General features: G+C 42.3%; 1 long non-coding RNA gene and 1 pseudogene across 1 annotated transcript; one reads left to right on the plus strand and one right to left on the minus strand.

Annotated features, from left to right (window-relative positions):
- LOC145877205 (tripartite motif-containing protein 16-like) overlaps positions 1-3415 on the plus strand; it is a 15945-nt pseudogene extending 12530 nt beyond the window's left edge.
- An 8094-nt stretch (positions 3416-11509) lies between these two features.
- Positions 11510-12224, minus strand: LOC145877219 (uncharacterized). Its single transcript, XR_014391614.1, has 3 exons — positions 11978-12224; positions 11790-11870; positions 11510-11638 (listed from the first exon to the last, which is right to left on the minus strand). It is a non-coding gene; the product is annotated as an uncharacterized LOC145877219 (long non-coding RNA).
- Positions 12225-22940: the final 10716 nt, after the last annotated feature.

A 22940-nucleotide genomic window follows, 5' to 3' on the forward strand; every position in this document is an offset into this window, starting at 1 on the left:
GCTGGTGTAGTCTATAGCTGAGCTGGTTAAACTGTAGTAGGGTCCACATAGATACTAGTCATGCTGGTGTAGTCTATAGCTGAGCTGGTTAAACTGTAGTAGGGTCCACATAGATACTAGTCACGCTGGTGTAGTCTATAGCTGAGCTGGTTAAACTGTAGTAGGGTCCACATAGATACTAGTCATGCTGGTGTAGTCTATAGCTGAGCTGGTTTAAACTGTAGTAGGGTCCACATAGATACTAGTCATGCTGGTGTAGTCTATAGCTGAGCTGGTTAAACTGTAGTAGGGTCCACATAGATACTAGTCATGCTGGTGTAGTCTATAGCTGAGCTGGTTAAACTGTAGTAGGGTCCACATAGATACTAGTCACGCTGGTGTAGTCTATAGCTGAGCTGGTTAAACTGTAGTAGGGTCCACATAGATACTAGTCATGCTGGTGTAGTCTATAGCTGAGCTGGTTAAACTGTAGTAGGGTCCACATAGATACTAGTCACGCTGGTGTAGTCTATAGCTGAGCTGGTTAAACTGTAGTAGGGTCCACATAGATACTAGTCATGCTGGTGTAGTCTATAGCTGAGCTAGTTAAACTGTAGTAGGGTCCACATAGATACTAGTCACGCTGGTGTAGTCTATAGCTGAGCTGGTTAAACTGTAGTAGGGTCCACATAGATACTAGTCATGCTGGTGTAGTCTATAGCTGAGCTGGTTAAACTGTAGTAGGGTCCACATAGATACTAGTCACGCTGGTGTAGTCTATAGCTGAGCTGGTTAAACTGTAGTAGGGTCCACATAGATACTAGTCACGCTGGTGTAGTCTATAGCTGAGCTGGTTAAACTGTAGTAGGGTCCACATAGATACTAGTCACGCTGGTGTAGTCTATAGCTGAGCTGGTTAAACTGTAGTAGGGTCCACATAGATACTAGTCACGCTGGTGTAGTCTATAGCTGAGCTGGTTAAACTGTAGTAGGATCCACATAGATACTAGTCATGCTGGTGTAGTCTATAGCTGAGCTGGTTAAACTGTAGTAGGGTCCACATAGATACTAGTCATGCTGGTGTAGTCTATAGCTGAGCTGGTTAAACTGTAGTAGGGTCCACATAGATACTAGTCATGCTGGTGTAGTCTATAGCTGAGCTGGTTAAACTGTAGTAGGGTCCACATAGATACTAGTCATGCTGGTGTAGTCTATAGCTGAGCTGGTTAAACTGTAGTAGGGTCCACATAGATACTAGTCATGCTGGTGTAGTCTATATCTGAGCTGGTTAAACTGTAGTAGGGTCCACATAGATACTAGTCATGCTGGTGTAGTCTATAGCTGAGCTGGTTAAACTGTAGTAGAGTCCACATAGATACTAGTCACGCTGGTGTAGTCTATAGCTGAGCTGGTTAAACTGTATTAGGGTCCACATAGATACTAGTCATGCTGGTGTAGTCTATAGCTGAGCTGGTTAAACTGTAGTAGGGTCCACATAGATACTAGTCATGCTGGTGTAGTCTATAGCTGAGCTGGTTAAACTGTAGTAGGGTCCACATAGATACTAGTCATGCTGGTGTAGTCTATAGCCTAGCTGGTTAAACTGTAGTAGGGTCCACATAGATACTAGTCATGCTGGTGTAGTCTATAGCTGAGCTGGTTAAACTGTAGTAGGGTCCACATAGATACTAGTCATGCTGGTGTAGTCTATAGCTGAGCTGGTTAAACTGTAGTAGGGTCCACATAGATACTAGTCATGCTGGTGTAGTCTATAGCTGAGCTGGTTAAACTGTAGTAGGGTCCACATAGATACTAGTCGTGCTGGTGTAGTCTATAGCTGAGCTGGTTAAACTGTAGTAGGGTCCACATAGATACTAGTCGTGCTGGTGTAGTCTATAGCTGAGCTGGTTAAACTGTAGTAGGGTCCACATAGATACTAGTCGTGCTGGTGTAGTCTATAGCTGAGCTGGTTAAACTGTAGTAGGGTCCACATAGATACTAGTCGTGCTGGTGTAGTCTATAGCTGAGCTGGTTAAACTGTAGTAGGGTCCACATAGATACTAGTCACGCTGGTGTAGTCTATAGCTGAGCTGGTTAAACTGTAGTAGGGTCCACATAGATACTAGTCACGCTTGTGTAGTCTATAGCTGAGCTGGTTAAACTGTAGTAGGGTCCACATAGATACTAGTCATGCTGGTGTAGTCTATAGCTGAGCTGGTTAAACTGTAGTAGGGTCCACATAGATACTAGTCATGCTGGTGTAGTCTATAGCTGAGCTGGTTAAACTGTAGTAGGGTCCACATAGATACTAGTCATGCTGGTGTAGTCTATAGCTGAGCTGGTTAAACTGTAGTAGGGTCCACATAGATACTAGTCATGCTGGTGTAGTCTATAGCTGAGCTGGTTAAACTGTAGTAGGGTCCACATAGATACTAGTCATGCTGGTGTAGTCTATAGCTGAGCTGGTTAAACTGTAGTAGGGTCCACATAGATACTAGTCATGCTGGTGTAGTCTATAGCTGAGCTGGTTAAACTGTAGTAGGGTCCACATAGATACTAGTCATGCTGGTGTAGTCTATAGCTGAGCTGGTTAAACTGTAGTAGGGTCCACATAGATACTAGTCACGCTGGTGTAGTCTATAGCTGAGCTGGTTAAACTGTAGTAGGGTCCACATAGATACTAGTCACGCTGGTGTAGTCTATAGCTGAGCTGGTTAAACTGTAGTAGGGTCCACATAGATACTAGTCATGCTGGTGTAGTCTATAGCTGAGCTGGTTAAACTGTAGTAGGGTCCACATAGATACTAGTCATGCTGGTGTAGTCTATAGCTGAGCTGGTTAAACTGTAGTAGGGTCCGCATAGATACTAGTCATGCTGGTGTAGTCTATAGCTGAGCTGGTTAAACTGTAGTAGGGTCCACATAGATACTAGTCATGCTGGTATAGTCTATAGCTGAGCTGGTTAAACTGTAGTAGGGTCCACATAGATACTAGTCATGCTGGTGTAGTCTATAGCTGAGCTGGTTAAACTGTAGTAGGGTCCACATAGATACTAGTCATGCTGGTGTAGTCTATAGCTGAGCTGGTTAAACTGTAGTAGGGTCCACATAGATACTAGTCATGCTGGTGGTGATGGTCCCCAGATGTGATGATTTATTCTGCTCTGTTTTATGTACAATCCTTATTTTCTGACTGATTTGAATTTGAAGAGATTTAAGGTTTTCATATTTGATAAAATACAATGTCCATTTCCATGAATCATGATGTCTGGTGTTGATGTAACAACAGGTGGTCTTTTTAATCCACTATCCAGAGTCAGGAACAGATGAAGTTAGGTCTGCTACTGTTCAGTGATTAAATATATATACTTCTGTGAATATATGAACCATTTGCATCCAAAAATAAACTGCTCACATTCTGGAGATAAACTTTGTAAGGACTGTGTGTGTTTTGTGTAAATAGTTTCTGAAAAAAGTGTCCAGCTCAAACGCTGATCGTTGTTGTAAATGAGCGTTCTAAATGAGCGTTCTAAATGAGGGTTCTAAACGAGGGTTCTAAACGAGGGTTCTAAACGAGGGTTCTAAACGAGGGTTCTAAATGAGGGTTCTAAATGAGGGTTCTAAATGAGCGTTCTAAAAGAGCGTTCTAAATGAGGGTTCTAAAGGAGCGTTCTAAAGGAGCGTTCTAAAAGAGCGTTCTAAATGAGGGTTCTAAATGTGCGTTCTAAACAAGGGTTCTAAATGTGTGTTCTAAATTGAGAGGTAGCCTGACTGCCATTAGGTACCGAGATGAGATCCTCAGACCCCTTGTGAGACCATATGCTGGTGCGGTTGGCCCTGGGTTCCTCCTAATGCAAGACAATGCTAGACCTCATGTGGCTGGAGTGTGTCAGCAGTTCCTGCAAGAGGAAGGCATTGATGCTATGGACTGGCCCGCCCGTTCCCCAGACCTGAATCCAATTGAGCACCTTCTGGGACATCATGTCTCGCTTCATCCACCAACGCCACGTTGCACCACAGACTGTCCAGGAGTTGGCGGATGCTTTAGTCCAGGTCTGGGAGGAGATCCCTCAGGAGACCATCCGCCACCTCATAAGGAGCATGCCCAGGCGTTGTAGGGAGGTCATTCAGGCACGTGGAGGCCACACACACTACTGAGCCTCATTTTGACTTGTTTTAAGGACATTACATCAAAGTTGGATCAGCCTGTAGTGTGGTTTTCCACTTTAATTTTGAGTGTGACTCCAAATCCAGACCTCCATGGGTTGATAAATTGGATTTCCATTGATTATTTTTGTGTGATTTTGTTGTCAGCACATTCAACTATGTAAAGAAAAAAGTATTTAATAAGATTATTTATTTCATTCAGATCTAGGATGTGTTGTTTAAGTGTTCCCTTTATTTTTTTGAGCAGTATATATATATATATATAGCACAATACAATCATCCTAACCGGAAAAATGTAGGCTACATTTGTCGTAGCGCTAACTGAAAAAAGATTGACCCAACACAAGCAGTCATATTTTCTAACTCTCGGCTGGCGTGAACTACAATATGAATTAGCTAATTGCAATTACTATGTATAATTAATCACATCACGGGGTGAGCTCACCATTGATCGAAATAATTAGGTAAAACACTTTCTAGAAATCGACAGTAATCCGAGGATTAGTTTCAGCGTGCAGCCATGCATTTTTTTCCTCCTAACTCTAACCTGTCTCTCTGTCTGTCTCTCTGTCTGTCTGTCTGTCTGTCTGTCTGTTCAGTAACACCTCCTAACCTGTCTGTCTGTCTGTCTGTCTGTCTGTTCAGTAACACCTCCTAACCTGTCTGTCTGTCTGTATAGTAACACCTCCTAACTCTAACCTGTCTGTCTGCCTGTCTGCCTGTCTGTCTGTCTGTCTGTCTGTCTGTCTGTCTGTTCAGTAACACCTCCTAACCTGTCTGTCTGTCTGTCTGTCTGTCTGTCTGTTCAGTAACACCTCCTAACCTGTCTGTCTGTATAGTAACACCTCCTAACTCTAACCTGTCTGTCTGCCTGTCTGTCTGTTCAGTAACACCTCCTAACCTGTCTGTCTGTCTGTCTGTCTGTCTGTCTGTTCAGTAACACCTCCTAACCTGTCTGTCTGTCTGTATAGTAACACCTCCTAACTCTAACCTGTCTGTCTGCCTGTCTGCCTGTCTGTCTGTCTGTCTGTCTGTCTGTCTGTCTGTCTGTTCAGTAACACCTCCTAACCTGTCTGTCTGTCTGTCTTTTCAGTAACACCTCCTAACCCTAACCTGTCTGTCTGTCTGTCTGTCTGTCTGTATAGTAACACCTCCTAACCCTAACCTGTCTGTCTGTCTGTCTGTCTAGTAACACCTCCTAACCCTAACCTGTCTGTCTGTCTGTCTGTCTGTACAGTAACACCTCCTAACCCTAACCTGTCTGTCTGTCTGTATAGTAACACCTCCTAACCTGTCTGTCTGTCTGTCTTTTCAGTAACACCTCCTAACCCTAACCTGTCTGTCTGTCTAGTAACACCTCCTAACCCGTCTGTCTGTCTGTCTGTCTGTATAGTAACACCTCCTAACCTGTCTGTCTAGTAACACCTCCTAACTCTAACCTGTCTGTCTGTCTGTCTGTCTGTACAGTAACACCTCCTAACCCTAACCTGTCTGTCTGTCTGTACAGTAACACCTCCTAACCCTAACCTGTCTGCCTGTCACACGGGGTGTGATCGTTCTACAGTGGTCCCTGAAGCGCCGTGTGATTAGAACACTAAATTGTGCACTACAATTACCTGTGGACCTTGGTCAAACACAGTGCACTATATAGCCTAACACTCATTTAGAACACTCATTTAGAACACTCGTTTAGAACTCTCTTTAGAACGGACAGTTTACAATGACGCAACAATCAGCGTTTGAGCTGGACACACTTTTTTCAGAAACTATTTACACAAAACACACACAGTCCTTACAAAGTTTATCTCCAGAATGTGAGCAGTTTATTTTTGGATGCAAATATATATATATATATATCACAACACAATCATCCTAACAGGAAAAAATGTAGGCTACATTTGTCCTATCGCTAACTGAGGATAGATTGACCCAACACAAGCAGTCATATTTTCTAACTCTCGGCTGACGTAAACTACAATATGAATTAGCTAATTGCAATTACTATGTATAATTAATCACATCACGGGGTGAGCTCACCATTGATCGAAATAATTAGGTAAAACACTTTCTAGAAATCGACAGTAATCCGACGATTAGTTTCAGCGAGCAGCCATGCATTTTTTCCCCCTCACAGAAACCGAAGATAATAAAAGACAAGATGAGTTCGGTCTGTTTATAGTGTTGAAGGGGTGTGTCATCTACCGTCGTTCACATCTCACCATTCATTTCCGGAAGTCCTCAAAAAATGAGTGAACTCTTACTCACCTCATTTTGTTATAACATCTTTGGTCAAACGGATGATTACGTGAAACCCAGAATGCATTGTATGTCAACAAACATGGCTCCATACACATAGCTGGAATTAGCTTAGCTCATCATAATCACTATAACCTTCAAATAAGTATTTTACACACATAATATGTGCCCATTACAATCTATGCAAGAATCGGAATGCATGATTTGTCACCCAGAACTGAAAACATGTGAATAAAACAGTAAATACACAAATAATTACCTCACAAAACATTTTCTGATGGTGATTTATTGATACAAGTGACGCATGCCGGCAGTCAATCACGTCCCCTCTCACTCTGAGCCATTCAGTGTTGTTGTTTATGTATGTAGCTAGTGAGCTAAGCTGTAGCATTAGCAATGTCTTTCAAAAGGAGACAACTCACAAATGTGGAAATTCTGGAGATTTTTTTTACAATTCTGACAATGAGTCTGAGTCTGAAAGTCAGGAATCAGATTCTGACAGTGAGGAGCTGCCCCCCCCCCCCCCCCCCCCCCCAACCTTGTAGCCATTGAGAACCCTGAATCTGAGGTTCCCTTGTCCACTGATCAAGTACCAGGTCCCTTTGAAGATGCTGGTGGTGATGGAGGGAGACCGACAGTGGATGAAGTACAGGAGTTCTGTGGTAGCTGGAAGGCCACCAGTCATTTCACCCCTCCTGGCCCTGCTGTTTGTTTTGATGAGTCCCAGTCTGGAGTCCATTTCCATCTGAGGCAGAGTGCTTCAAGTTGTTTCTGACAGAGGAGCTGGTGGGAAACATAGTACAGGAGACCAATCGCTATGCCTTGGAGCTACAGGAGAAGAGAGAGCCAGGAGTGAGGGGGAAACTCGCTAAATGGGTGACAACCACAATGAGTGAAATGTATACCTTCCTGGTGACAGTCCTCCTCATGGGGATAGTAAAGAAGAACTCCCTAAGAGAATACTGGAGCACAGATCCTATGTTTGCAACTCCCTTCTTTGCCACCCTCTTTTCCCAAGACCGCTTCCTAATTCTGCTGCGATGCCTGCATTTCGTCAACAATGCTACTGCCATCCTAAGTGACCCGTTATACAAAATAAGAATTGTTCTTATCAGCCTGACTAGGGCTGGGCGATATATCGATATAAAAAATATATCGATATATATTTTAAATGTGATATGAAATTAGACCATTTCGCATATATCGATATAGTTGAAATGTTCGCTTTGATCCTTGCTCCAAGCAAGCTGCAGACCCGGAGCTCTCTGCGCTGCTCCCCGCGCCTCCTCTTTCATGCACAGAGGGCGGAGGGGCAGGAACAGACACTTCAACAAACATGGAGGAAGCAACAGCGTCTGCGGAGCGTTTTGACGAGGAATTGGTTAGTAAAAGAAAAAGCATTGGCTCAGTCATTTGGAGATGGTTCGGATTCAAAGTATCAGATGAGCAACAAAATCACGTTATATGTAGGCAGTGCCATAAAAAAAGTTACAGCCAGGGGTGGAAGCACTACAACTCTTTTTCACCACCTAAAACAGTGGCACAAACTGCAATACGAAGAGTGTGTGAAACTGCGCGCTGCAGAAGCCCCAGCCGCAAGCCGTCGACAACCCGGAAAAGCCCCGAAACAAAGCTCACTGCAAACTTCATTTTCCCGCAGTGAGCCTTTATGAAAAGAAAATTGGCAAGTGGTGTACTATAACTAAAGCGGTGTCCTATCACATTGCTAAAGATATGGTCCCTGTTGCAACTGTGGAACAAGTCGGATTCAAAAAGCTACTGAAAACTATGGACCCGAGATATGAGCTTCCCAACTACTTTACACGAGAAGCACTGCCACAAATGTCCACTGAAGTCAGGCAGAGCCTTGCTGACCGGCTCGCTAACGGGACCCATTTTGGCGTTGACCAGCGATATGTGGGTCGAGCAGGACAATGTGAGCCTTTACATGAAGCGTGACATGTTCACTTCATTCAACGACTGGGGGAGATGAAAACAGCGTCGTGTCTCCAAAACAAGTTATTTCCCCCAGGATCACACCGGTGAGCATATAGCTGAGGCCTCGCAGGACGCAAGCTGGGAAACTCCAAGAAAAGCATCCGGTTGCTATAACAACCGCCAACGGGAGCGACGTGGTCAGAGCGGTGGAGCTGAACGATGAGGATGCAGTGCTTCGGTCAGACTACACTTGGCTATTGGGGAGTGCAGTGTTTTATTAAGGAGTATTCACATATTTTACTTTAAAGAAAAAAACATATTCAAATATTAGTTTTTTATTATTTTCCTTTGTGTCTGTCTGCAACTTTTTTTGTTTTATGCTGCTGTCTTGGCCAAAAATTGATTAATAAAACACAAAACATAAAGTGCTAAAAGTAAAATCACTTACAATACAGGATGGTAGATTTCAGAACCATATTTATTAGGTTATTGGATAAGAATTAGTGATGCATTGATGTGTTTACCACTTTAATGTTACAGCTGGTAAATGTGAGGTAATTATGACTTTAAAATGCTGGTTAGCCTGTTGATATCATCAAGGTAACATATTTAGTTATTATGATAGACTATAGTTTTTTCTCTGGATTGAAGAGCCAACTGCAAAGTAACTAGAAACTAATGTTGACACGTAGGTAGGCCTAAACATTGTGGAGTTTTTAGTGGAGTAGAAATATGAAGTAGCATTAAATACTAAGCATAAATACTAAGAACAACAACAAGAACGAAACATCAGTAAATGTACATACAGTATAGTCATCATTTATAAATTATACACAAATAATAATACATAAAAATCACTTACAGGATTCAAATTCACAAAATAAATGAATATAATATTTGATATTTATGATTAGGACTGGCGTTGATTAAAAAAAATAAACTATGAAACAAGAAAATATTAATGTAGAATATTTCTAAAGCTTGATTTTGGAAAGCACTTAGTTGTGTGAGTGTGTTAAAGTGAAAACAGAGTCAAATTTTCTCGCATAAGCACATTTGTTTAATAGTTTTTTTTATGATTCTGACAGGACATGGCATGAATGACAAGCGCGTCACCCGGGCCATTTCTCTGTGCAAGAGAATTGTAAGCTGTTTTTGGTTCAGCTGGAAGAAAAGGAGACATCTTGCTGAAGTCCAGATTCAGCTGGGTCTGCCAAGTCACCAACTCATAACCGAGTCTGCCACACGCTGGGGATCAAGGCAGCAGATGATAGAGTCCTGGAGCAGGAAGGAGCACTGGCCAAAGTCCTGTCTAATGACAAAAAGACCAGGCACCTTGTCCCTACCTGGCAGGACTTAGAGGTCCTAGAAGCAGTCCAAAAGGTCCTGAAACCTCTCCAGGACTTTACCGATGCTTTGTCAGGTGAGGAGTACGTCACTCTATCATATGTAAAACCTGTGCTGCACCTTTTTAACGAAAGTCTCCTGGCATGTGAAGAGGGTGATAGCGAGCTTTGCAAATCGATCAAGACCGGCATTGTTGAGTACCTCAACCGCAAGTATTCTGACCCAGCCACTACTGACCTATTGGAGATGGCTTCATTTGTGGATCCACGCTTCAGGGCCACCTATATCCCAAGTGAAAAAGTTGATGCATTGAAGCACAGAGCTGTCTTGGAGGTGGAGACGCTACTGGCTGATGAGAGCAGCTGTCAACCGCCTTACCTACGTGTGCCAACTGTGCCTGAGCCTGCAGATGGAGAAGCAGCAGTGGCACCAAAAGCTAAGACACTGGCAAGCTTCTTCAAGCAGCGCACAGCCACCACCACTGCACCACCAACCAAGAGGGAGGCTATTGAAAATGAACTGTCAAGTTACTTGCAGTCAGCAAGTGTGGAGAGTGACACTGATCCCCTCAAGTGGTGGAAGGATCATGAAGTTGTCTTTCCAGCTCTGAGCCACCTGGCAAAAAAGTATCTCTTGGTACCAGCTACCAGTTCACCCTCCGAAAGGGTTTTCAGCTGCAGTGGCAATATCGTGACCTGCCACAGAGCATCTCTGAAGCCGGATGCCGTTGACAGGCTGGTGTTTCTCGCACAAAATCTTTAAACGAAGGAGGACACGCTTGTCTTCTAATGTCTACCTCAAGACAGCATTACTGTTTATCAAAGTAAAAAAAGAGGGGGAAAATGTTTATTGAGTTGATAGTCTGTTTCTTGTGCAACTGGTTGAGGCTGTTCAGATAAGAAATTGAGTTAACAAAAAGCAAATGGTAATCTCAGGCTGATGTTTAAAAAACATTTTCTCAAACTGAGCACTTTATTTTGTTCTTTATTTATATATAATTGCTGCCCTTAATAGTGTTTGTCATAGTTTATTATTTTGTAATGTTCGTTATTTGCATCTGTGGATTTGTTAGAAAGGAGAAGAAATCTGTAAATTGATTTTAATAAGCCATTTAAAGTTGTCAAACTAAAAAAAAGTTGACTTTTCTCATAAATATATATAATATTTATTTCAGAAAAAGATAGGCCTATTTTATTTTATAGGCTATTTTTGTTTAAGATATTTGTATTTATTTAAATGTGCACCTTATGGAGCTTTGATTTCCAAAAAGGTCGTCCTGTTGTTCTACAGTGTTTATGTTTACATGTTGTTGTTATTTGAACAGCTGAGCATTTAATCTGAACCAGGTGAAGAGCCCTGTTTATTATTTATTCATTTGATTTTTCAACTGTTCACTGAAATAGCCGCTTTCAATAAAACTACTTGAGACATGTCATATCTGGCTTTGACTTTGACTGAACATTTGCTCTCACTTTGCGGAAGAAATATCAGGATATATATCTTATATCGATATTCAGACTAAATATATCGGGAAATGACTTCTGGTCCATATCGCCCAGCCCTAGCTCAATACAGAGAGGAGCACCACACCCTTTGTAATTGGATGTACAGTTCACATACAAATCCATTATGCAATTACAGTGACAATATCTCACCAACCTACCCACTGCCTCATCATCCTCTAACTTTCCTCATCCTCCCCACTCCCTCATAGGTAAAGTAATTACCTACCAAAAATACAGAGAGAACCTCATGAGAGAGCTGTTGGAGGAGCACCACACCCTTCGGCGCCCCTCCACTGGGGGGGGGGGGGGGGGGGGGGGGGGGGGGGGGGGGGGGGGGGTCGCCCTGCTGTAGACAATCCCCTACGCCTCACTGCACGGCATTTTCCCTGCAAAGTCCCTCAAACTGCTGCTCAAGGTAGTCGCACACGGAGGCACTGCAAAGTCTGCCTGTCTGGCGCCAGGAGAAGTAAGCAGAGGAAGATGACAAAATACATGTGTTTAGCTTGTGATACACCTCTATGTATTTCACCATGCTTTGAGGAGTATCACATGCTCAAGCATTATTGAGCACATCTGCAGCAATAAGTGACTGACTGACCTGACAGGTGACTTGACAGGTGACCTGCCATGATACTATGCCTTTAGAGGTGGGGGTGGAAAGGCAGTTGTTGTTCAGTCACTGCATGAATATTAAATATGGGTTATGCATATTCCATTTTTTTGTCCTCTAGTAAAACAAGTTGTTGAACCAACTACCAATACTTCAATAAAATAGACGACTATTACATATTGGCCTATGTGTTTTCTTGCTGTGTTTCCATCCAGTAAAACTGTTAAGGAGAGAACGTTAGCATACAAAAGCTGTCCTCAATCTTCAGCTGGAAAGATGTCCAGTTCCAGTTATGATATTGGCAAATACTGTTTGTGGTTTCTGAAAGTACAGAATAAAGAGGAATTATTCATTAGAATACAATATAAGGATATAGCAATAAAACAATATTACAAATAACATAAAAATAGTTTATTGCATTGACAAAATCACAGATTTGAGTTATAACAGTAAGAAAGTAACTTTTGAGCTCCACAAGGGGGCAAGGCAGGGCAGAACAGAGCCATGCTGAATAGACCAATCAGGATATATATCTTATATCGATATTCAGCCTAAATATATCGGAATATGACTTTTGGTCCATATCGCCCAGCCCTGCCTACCAGACATCTTCTATAGAGAAGATAAGGTCAGGGACTCCTGACTTACTCTCTGTCATGTTGAAATAGGTTCTCCTGTCTTACTCTCCGTCATGTTGAGATGGGTTAGTTCTTCTTGAGAGAACTAACCCAAAATTAGTCCAACTAACCCAAAATTAGTCGAAAGGCTAAGGGATTCTCTTCCTGAGAAGAAGCTGACAGCCTTCAAACAGAGCAAAAAAAGTGGTCCCAAACAATATGTCAAAATGAATAAAATAATTATACCTTAAGTTGCAACTTATTCTGTTTAGGTTTAACCTCTATGGGCTAGGTGGGACGCTTGCACCTACTAAAGTGTTTTTAAATAGGCATCCTATCATTTGAAAATTAGTCGAAAGGCTAAGTGATTCTCCTCCTGAGAAGAAGCTGACAGCCTTCAAACAGAGCAAAAAAAGTGGTCCCAAACAATATGTCAAAATGAATAAAAAAATGATACAGCTGTCTTTAATAAGATCAAACTGAACTAACTGCTATCTTGAAATGTTGAAAAAGTGTTTTTAAATAGCTCAGTCTTATCACTCAATATGAGTCAAAATCTGTCACTTCCAGGAGTGCTCATTATGTCAAAAATGAAAAAACAGGTAGAACTGGGATAGAAGCTGTTCTAGAACCTGTGGTCCAGAAACTGATTTAACAGGCAGATAGAACTGGGATAGAAGCTGTTCTAGAACCTGTGGTCCAGAAACTGATTTAACAGGCAGATAGAACTGGGATAGAAGCTGTTCTAGAACCTGTGGTCCAGAAACTGATTTAACAGACAGATAGAACTGGGATAGAAGCTGTTCTAGAACCTGTGGTCCAGAAACTGATTTAACAGGCAGATAGAACTGGGATAGAAGCTGTTCTAGAACCTGTGGTCCAGAAACTGATTTAACAGGCAGATAGAACTGGGATAGAAGCTGTTCTAGAACCTGTGGTCCACAAACTGATTTAACAGGCAGATAGAACTGGGATAGAAGCTGTTCTAGAACCTGTGGTCCAGAAACTGATTTAACAGGCAGATAGAACTGGGATAGAAGCTGTTCTAGAACCTGTGGTCCAGAAACTGATTTAACAGACAGATAGAACTGGGATAGAAGCTGTTCTAGAACCTGTGGTCCAGAAACTGATTTAACAGGCAGATAGAACTGGGATAGAAGCTGTTCTAGAACCTGTGGTCCAGAAACTGATTTAACAGGCAGATAGAACTGGGATAGAAGCTGTTCTAGAACCTGTGGTCCAGAAACTGATTTAACAGGCAGACAGAACTGGGATAGAAGCTGTTCTAGAACCTGTGGTCCAGAAACTGATTTAACAGGCAGATAGAACTGGGATAGAAGCTGTTCTAGAACCTGTGGTCCAGAAACTGATTTAACAGGCAGATAGAACTGGGATAGAAGCTGTTCTAGAACCTGTGGTCCAGAAACTGATTTAACAGGCAGATAGAACTGGGATAGAAGCTGTTCTAGAACCTGTGGTCCAGAAACTGATTTAACAGGCAGATAGAACTGGGATAGAAGCTGTTCTAGAACCTGTGGTCCAGAAACTGATTTAACAGGCAGGTAGAACTGGGATAGAAGCTGTTCTAGAACCTGTGGTCCAGAAACTGATTTAACAGGCAGATAGAACTGGGATAGAAGCTGTTCTAGAACCTGTGGTCCAGAAACTGATTTAACAGGCAGATAGAACTGGGATAGAAGCTGTTCTAGAACCTGTGGTCCAGAAATTGATTTAACAGACAGATAGAACTGGGATAGAAGCTGTTCTAGAACCTGTGGTCCAGAAACTGATTTAACAGGCAGATAGAACTGGGATAGAAGCTGTTCTAGAACCTGTGGCCCAGAAACTGATTTAACAGGCAGATAGAACATAGAACTGGGATAGAAGCTGTTCTAGAACCTGTGGTCCAGAAACTGATTTAACAGGCAGATAGAACTGGTATAGAAGCTGTTCTAGAACCTGTGGTCCAGAAACTGATTTAACAGACAGATAGAACTGGGATAGAAGCTGTTCTAGAACCTGTGGTCCAGAAACTGATTTAACAGGCAGATAGAACTGGGATAGAAGCTGTTCTAGAACCTGTGGTCCAGAAACTGATTTAACAGGCAGATAGAACTGGGATAGAAGCTGTTCTAGAACCTGTGGTCCAGAAACTGATTTAACAGGCAGATAGAACTGGGATAGAAGCTGTTCTAGAACCTGTGGTCCAGAAACTGATTTAACAGGCAGAGAGAACTGGGATAGAAGCTGTTCTAGAACCTGTGGTCCAGAAACTGATTTAACAGGCAGATAGAACTGGGATAGAAGCTGTTCTAGAACCTGTGGTCCAGAAACTGATTTAACAGGCAGATAGAACTGGGATAGAAGCTGTTCTAGACCCTGTGGTCCAGAAACTGATTTAACAGGCAGATAGAACTGGGATAGAAGCTGTTCTAGAACCTGTGGTCCAGAAACTGATTTAACAGGCAGATAGAACTGGGATAGAAGCTGTTCTAGAACCTGTGGTCCAGAAACTGATTTAACAGGCAGATAGAACTGGGATAGAAGCTGTTCTAGAACCTGTGGTCCAGAAACTGATTTAACAGGCAGATAGAACTGGGATAGAAGCTGTTCTAGAACCTGTGGTCCAGAAACTGATTTAACAGGCAGATAGAACTGGGATAGAAGCTGTTCTAGAACCTGTGGTCCAGAAACTGATTTAACAGGCAGATAGAACTGGGATAGAAGCTGTTCTAGAACCTGTGGTCCAGAAACTGATTTAACAGGCAGATAGAACTGGGATAGAAGCTGTTCTAGAACCTGTGGTCCAGAAAGTGATTTAACCCTTCACGCGTGAGTTCCAAATATCTCTATCGGTCGCCCCAGCGTGAGTTCCTAATATCTCTATCGGTCGCCCCAGCGTGAGTTCCTAATATCTCTATCGGTCGCCCCAGCGTGAGTTCCTAATATCTCTATCGGTCGTCCCAGCGTGAGTTCCTAATATCTCTATCGGTCGCCCCAGCGTGAGTTCCTAATATCTCTATCGGTCGCCCCAGCGTGAGTTCCTAATATCTCTATCGGTCGCCCCAGCGTGAGTTCCTAATATCTCTATCGGTCGCCCCAGCGTGAGTTCCTAATATCTCTATCGGTCGCCCCAGCGTGAGTTCCTAATATCTCTATCGGTCGCCCCAGCGTGAGTTCCTAATATCTCTATCGGTCGCCCCAGCGTGAGTTCCTATTATCTCTATCGGTCGCCCCAGCGTGAGTTCCTAATATCTCTATCGGTCGCCCCAGCGTGAGTTCCTAATATCTCTATCGGTCGCCCCAGCGTGAGTTCCTAATATCTCTATCGGTCGCCCCAGCGTGAGTTCCTAATATCTCTATCGGTCGCCCCACAGCGTGAGTTCCTAATATCTCTATCGGTCGCCCCAGCGTGAGTTCCTAATATCTCTATCGGTCGCCCCAGCGTGAGTTCCTAATATCTCTATCGGTCGCCCCAGCGTGAGTTCCTAATATCTCTATCGGTCGCCCCAGCGTGAGATCCTAATATCTCTATCGGTCGCCCCAGCGTGAGTTCCTAATATCTCTATCGGTCGCCCCAGCGTGAGTTCCTATTATCTCTATCGGTCGCCCCAGCGTGAGTTCCTAATATCTCTATCGGTCGCCCCAGCGTGAGTTCCTAATATCTCTATCGGTCGCCCCAGCGTGAGTTCCTAATATCTCTATCGGTCGCCCCAGCGTGAGTTCCTAATATCTCTATCGGTCGCCCCAGCGTGAGTTCCTAATATCTCTATCGGTCGCCCCAGCGTGAGTTCCTAATATCTCTATCGGTCGCCCCAGCGTGAGTTCCTAATATCTCTATCGGTCGCCCCAGCGTGAGTTCCTAATATCTCTATCGGTGGCCCCTAGTGAGTTCCTAATATCTCTATCGGTCGCCCCAGCGTGAGTTTTTTATACTCATGATGTTAGAATGTTCTCTCCATTCCAGAATGTGATTGTTACGTCACAGTGCATTTAATCCGCGCTGCCCTCAAACCAAAGCACGCAGACTGTTTTTATTTATAGGCTGTTTTCAAACTTCAATTTCAAATGTTTTTCTTAACAAGTTTTTATTTTCTAAGAACAGTTTGAATTGAGGTGTGTTCCGGCTCCTCATTCATTCACATAAAAATAGTCTCTTTTTTTTTTACTTTTGCGGACAATTACATTTTTGGGACATTTCTGACCGGGACAAAATTCCCCAAGCACTTTCCAATTGTTTGTGCAGTTCAAGTCTGCAGACATTTGCTCATCTCCCGTCAGAACAGGATCTGCACACGTGTTGACATTTTCCATCTGTTGCCCTCATTGTTTTCCTTACTAATAATAACTTTGGAAATGTGTGCGTTTCTATCAAAGTAAGTGCATTATTACGTATGTCGTTTCTATTGTAGCATAATAGATTTGTGTATATTCTTTATAACCGCGGACACGTGAGGTAACGTTACTCATTTTATAACCTTTATGGTGTTATATTCAATCGTGCTTAGGTAGCTAGCTACATTTTTCTATCAGCTCTGTAAAACAATGCTAATTGCGTCAGAGAAGTATTATCTTGTGTTGTATTTTGAAGCTACATGGCCTTATGACTCCCTAGTGGCGCAGCGGTCAAAGGCACTGCACATCAGTGCTAGAGACGTCACTACAGACTCCCTGGTTCAAATCCAGGCTGTATCACAACTGGCTGTGATTGGGAGTCCCATAGGGAGTCCCATTGGGTAGCCTGGTCCTCGGAGGCGTACCAGCGACCAGATGCGCTGCGCAGGCATCCTCCTACCATGCTGGATGCCCGCTCTAGCACGGCACCTGCGAGGGGCTGGAATAATGCGCACCGGACTGTGCGTGCGTATGGGTGAGAGAGTGCGCTCCTCAGCGAAACATGGCGCTCTCCACCTCATACGCTCCTCCATATAACCACGGGTAGCTGGCTAAAAAATTTAAAAAAAAAAAATTTGAAAAAAAAAAACGGGTAGCTGGCTTCCGGCTCTTCCTAGGCCAAACTACCCGTGTGCCCCCCCCAAAAAAAATTATTGGGGGGTGCCTCTCGTGCTTCAACGCCAGTCGTGTCCCTCGGAAACGTTCCCGGTCCATACCAGCCTTACTCCATGGGCCTTCTCCGGCCATAACCTGCTCCCAAGTCCATCTCTCCCGTTTGTCCAAATCAAAATTCCTCTGCTGCTTGGTCCTGGTTTGGTGGGAGATTCTGTCAGGGATTTCTTCGTCGGAGGACGATATGGCGAAATCATCATCGGAAAATGAGGACCAATATGCAGCAGATTTGAGATGGTTCATTTTGAACTTTTAATAAATTCCAAAACGAACATACAAAATAACAAAAACGAACGCACGATACACTGACAGTCCTGTTATGTTTACACACACTAAACACGGAACAATCTCCCACAAATACACAGACAAACACACCCAACTAATATAGGACTTCCAATCAAAGGCAACACCACACAGCTGCCTTCAATTGGAAGTCCATCCCAATTAACTCAACATAGAAACAGATCAACCAGACTACACATAGAAATACATCAACATAGACCATAACTCAAAACCCAAAAATAATAAATCAAACGCCCTCCTAACTAACACACCACCCTGAACCACATAAAACAAATACCCGCTGCCACGTCCTGACCAAACTAAAATGACAATTAACCTTATACTGGCCAGGACGTGACACATCTTGTCTTTTATTATCTTCGGTTTCTGTGGGGGAAAAAAATGCATGGCTGCGCGCTGAAACTAATCTCGGATAACTTTCCATTTCTAGAAAGTGTTTTACCTAATTATTTCGATCAATGGTGAGCTCACCCCGTGATGTGATTAATTATACATAGTAATTGCAAATAGCTAATTCATATTGTAGTTTACGTCAGCCGAGAGTTAGAAAATATGACTGCTTGTGTTGGGTCAATCTTTCTTCAGTTAGCGCTACGACAAATGTAGCCTACATTTTTTTCCGGTTAGGATGATTGTGTTGTGCTATATATATATATATATATATATATATACTTCTGTGAATATCTGAACCATTTGAATCCAAAAATAAACTGCTCACATTCAGGAGATAAACTTTGTAAGGACTGTGTGTGTTTTTGTGTAAATAGTTTCTGAAAAAAGTGTGTCCAGCTCAAACGCTGATTGTTGCGTCATTGGAAACTGTCCGTTTTAAAGAGAGTTCTAAACGAGCGTTCTAAATAAGCGTTCTAAATGAGTGTTCTAAAACAGCGTTCTAAAGAAGCGTTCTAAATGAGCGTTCTAAATGAGCGTTCTAAAGAGCGTTCTAAACAAGCGTTCTAAACAGCGTTCTAAAGAGCGTTCTAAATGAGTGTGTCCAGCTCAAACGCTGATTGTTGCGTCATTGTAAAGTGTCCGTTGTAACGGGGTTCCAACCTACTAATCAACCCGCTTCACTGTAGAACGGCTGGTATGAATAATAACAATGGCTGGGCTGATGGGCACTTCAGTGACTTGGAGCCTTTGATTGCCCTGCCTCTGGGAGCCTGTCGACTTGTTACATGATTACTGAGTGAAAGAGAGCCTATGAAAGTTTTCATGGAGGGTGGGGGACCCCTGGTGGCTGAACCTGAGATCAATGAGAGAACTTGTCAGAAAAAACGACAGAGTCCCACTTCTCTGTCATTGTACAAAGTAGAGAGTGGGGGACAAATGTGTAAAAATGTATACAGAGGCTCTTGAATTTGTCATAAAAAAATTAAAATAGTGAAAAAGGATTAAAATAAAGTTCCAACAGTACATGAGATGATCAGACTGAACCAACTGCTATCTTAAAATGTTTATTCAGTTAGGAAACAGAGGATGTATTACATAAAGTTATCACAGAATTAAAGTTATCACACAATTAAATAATACATCCTCACTCACACAAGACAAACATGGCTTCATTATTGTTGGCAGTTTATTATCATAGTTTCTCACAGATCCTGGCTTCCACTGTTAGAATGGCTGAGCGAGAGGAGGTGGGGCTTTTTTCATAGCCTGAGAGAGAGAGAGAGAGAGAGAGACATTCAGTTTTACTAGAGGGGTTGGGTGGCGCCCCCTGTTGGCTGAACCCGGGTGGGAGGTTCCCCCTTAGCAAGCAATGGACCCCAGCACACCACTGAAGCCATTAAGAACTATATTCAAAAACACACCTGGTAACCTGTTCAATCACCAGGCACACGGCTCAACATAGTTCAATGACAGAGACTGTGGACTTCGAATAATTTTGGGTAAAAAAAAAAAAAATGGTGAAAATTAATAAAATGAAGTAGCAGCTGTCTTTGATATGCTCAAAATTAACTAACTGCTATCTTGAAATATAGAGAAAGTGTTTTAAAATAGGCATCCTATCATTTCAAAATTAGTCGAAAGGCTAAGTGATTCTCTTCCTGAGAAGAAGCTGACAGCCTTCAAACAGAGCAAAAAAAGTGGTCCCAAACAATATGTCAAAATGAATAAAAAAAATGATACAGCTGTCTTTAATAAGATCAAACTGAACTAACTGCTATCTTGAAATGTTGAAAAAGTGTTTCTAAATAGCTCAGTCTTATCACTCAATATGAGTCAAAATCTGTCACTTCCAGGAGTGCTCATTTTGTCAAAAATAAAAAAATGAAAAAAATAACAACTCACAGCTGTGTTAATAGACCCAACTCAAACATCTGCTATCTTGAAATGTCCAAAAAAGGTATTTAAATGGGCCTACCAGACATCTTCTTGAGAGAAGATAAGGTCAGGGATCTCTCTGGTCACCCACAAAGCCATTTCCTCCTTTGGCCGCCTCTTCTTCCAGTTCTCTGCTGCCAATGACTGGAACGAACTACAAAAATCTCTGAAACTGGAAACACTTATCTCCCTCACTAGCTTTAAGCACCAGCTGTCAGAGCAGCTCACAGATTACTGCACCTGTACATAGCCCATCTATAATTTAGCCCAACTACCTCTTCCCCTACTGTATTTATTTATTTATTTTGCTCCTTTGCACCCCATTATTTATATTTCTACTTTGCACTTTCTTCTACTACAAATCTACCATTCCAGTGTTTTACTTGCTATATTGTATTTACTTTGCCACCATGGCCTTTTTGCCTTTACCTCCCTTATCTCACCTCATTTGCTCACATTGTATATAGACTTATTTTTTTACTGTATTATTGACTGTACGTTTGTTTATTCCATGTGTAACTCTGTGTTGTTGTATGTTGTCGAACTGCTTTGCTTTATCTTGGCCAGGTCGCAATTGTAAATGAGAACTTGTTCTCAACTTGCCTACCTGGTTAAATAAAGGTGAAATAAATAAAAATGTATATACTGTATTCCAGTCATGGTTCATCCTATATAACTACTGCTGTCCACTTCATATGTATATACTGTATTCTAGTCCTGGTTCATCCTATATAACTACTGCTGTCCACTTCATATGTATATACTGTATTCTAGTCCTGGTTCATCCTATATAACTACTACTGTCCACTTCATATGTATATACTGTATTCTAGTCCTGGTTCATCCTATATAACTACTGCTGTCCACTTCATATGTATATACTGTATTCTAGTCATGGTTCATCCTATATAACTACTGCTGTCCACTTCATATGTATATACTGTATTCTAGTCCTGGTTCATCCTATATAACTACTGCTGTCCACTTCATATGTATATACTGTATTCTAGTCCTGGTTCATCCTATATAACTACTGCTATCCACTTCATATGTATATACTGTATTCTAGTCATGGTTCATCCTATATAACTACTGCTGTCCACTTCATATGTATATACTGTATTCTAGTCATGGTTCATCCTATATAACTGCTGCTGTCCACTTCATATGTATATACTGTATTCTAGTCCTGGTTCATCCTATATAACTACTGCTATCCACTTCATATGTATATACTGTATTCTAGTCATGGTTCATCCTATATAACTACTGCTGTCCACTTCATATGTATATACTGTATTCTAGTCCTGGTTCATCCTATATAACTACTGCTGTCCACTTCATATGTATATACTGTATTCTAGTCAAGGACTATCCTATTTAATTATTGCTGTCCACATACTATTCTTCAGATATACTACATATTTGATCCATATTACCTATACATCCCTTTACATTTATATATACACTACCGGTCAAACGTTTTAGAACAATTAAGGGTTTTTCTTTATTTGTACTATTTTCAACATTGTAGATTAATAGTGAAGACATCAAGACTATGAAATATCAGATATGGAATCATGTAGTAACCAAAAAAAGTGTTATATTTATATATTTTATATTTGAGATTCTTCAAAGTAGCCACCCTTTGCCTTGATGACAGCTTTGCACAATCTTGGCATTCTCTCAACCAGCTTCATGAGGTAGTCACCTGGAATGCATTTCAATTAACAGGTGTGCCTTGTTAAAGTTAATTTGTGGAATTTCTTTCCTTCTAAATGCGTTTGAGCAAATCAGTTGTGTTGTGACAAGGTAGGGTTGGTATACAGAAGATAAGCCCTATTTGGTAAAAGACCAAGTCCATATTATGGCAAGAACAGCTCAAATAAGCAAAGAGAAACGACATGAATGTAAAAATAAAGAAAAACCCTTGAATGAGTAAGTGTGTCCCAACATTTGACTGGTACTGTATATACACTGCTCAAAAAAATAAAGGGAACACTAAAATAACACATCCTAGATCTGAATTAATGAAATAATCTTATTAAATACTTTTTTCTTTACATAGATGAATGTGCTGACAACAAAATCACACAAAAATAATCAATGGAAATCCAATTTATCAACCCATGGAGGTCTGGATTTGGAGTCACACTCAAAATTAAAGTGGAAAACCACACTACAGGCTGATCCAACTTTGATATAATGTCCTTAAAACAAGTCAAAATGAGGCTCAGTAGTGTGTGTGGCCTCCACGTGCCTGTATGACCTCCCTACAACGCCTGGGCATGCTCCTGATGAGGTGGCGGATGGTCTCCTGAGGGATCTCCACCCAGACCTGGACTAAAGCATCCGCCAACTCCTGGACAGTCTGTGGTGCAACGTGGCGTTGGTGGATGGAACGAGACATGATGTCCCAGATGTGCTCAATTGGATTCAGGTCTGGGGAACGGGCGAGCCAGTCCATAGCATCAATGCCTTCCTCTTGCAGGAACTGCTGACACACTCCAGCCACATGAGGTCTAGCATTGTCTTGCATTAGGAGGAACCCAGGGCCAACCGCACCAGCATATGGTCTCACAAGGGGTCTGAGGATCTCATCTCGGTACCTAATGGCAGTCAGGCTACCTCTGGCGAGCACATGGAGGGCTGTGCAGCCCCCCAAAGAAATGCCATCCCACACCATGACTGACCCACCGCCAAACCGGTCATGCTGCAGGATGTTGCAGGCAGCAGAACGTTCTCCACGGCGTCTCCAGACTGTCATGTCTGTCACATGTGCTCAGTGTGAACCTGCTTTCATCTGTGAAGAGCACAGGGTGCC

This window comes from Salmo salar, unplaced genomic scaffold, assembly GCF_965601325.2.
Source record: "Salmo salar unplaced genomic scaffold, fSalSal1 ptg000721l, whole genome shotgun sequence".
NCBI classification, from domain to species: domain Eukaryota; kingdom Metazoa; phylum Chordata; class Actinopteri; order Salmoniformes; family Salmonidae; genus Salmo; species Salmo salar.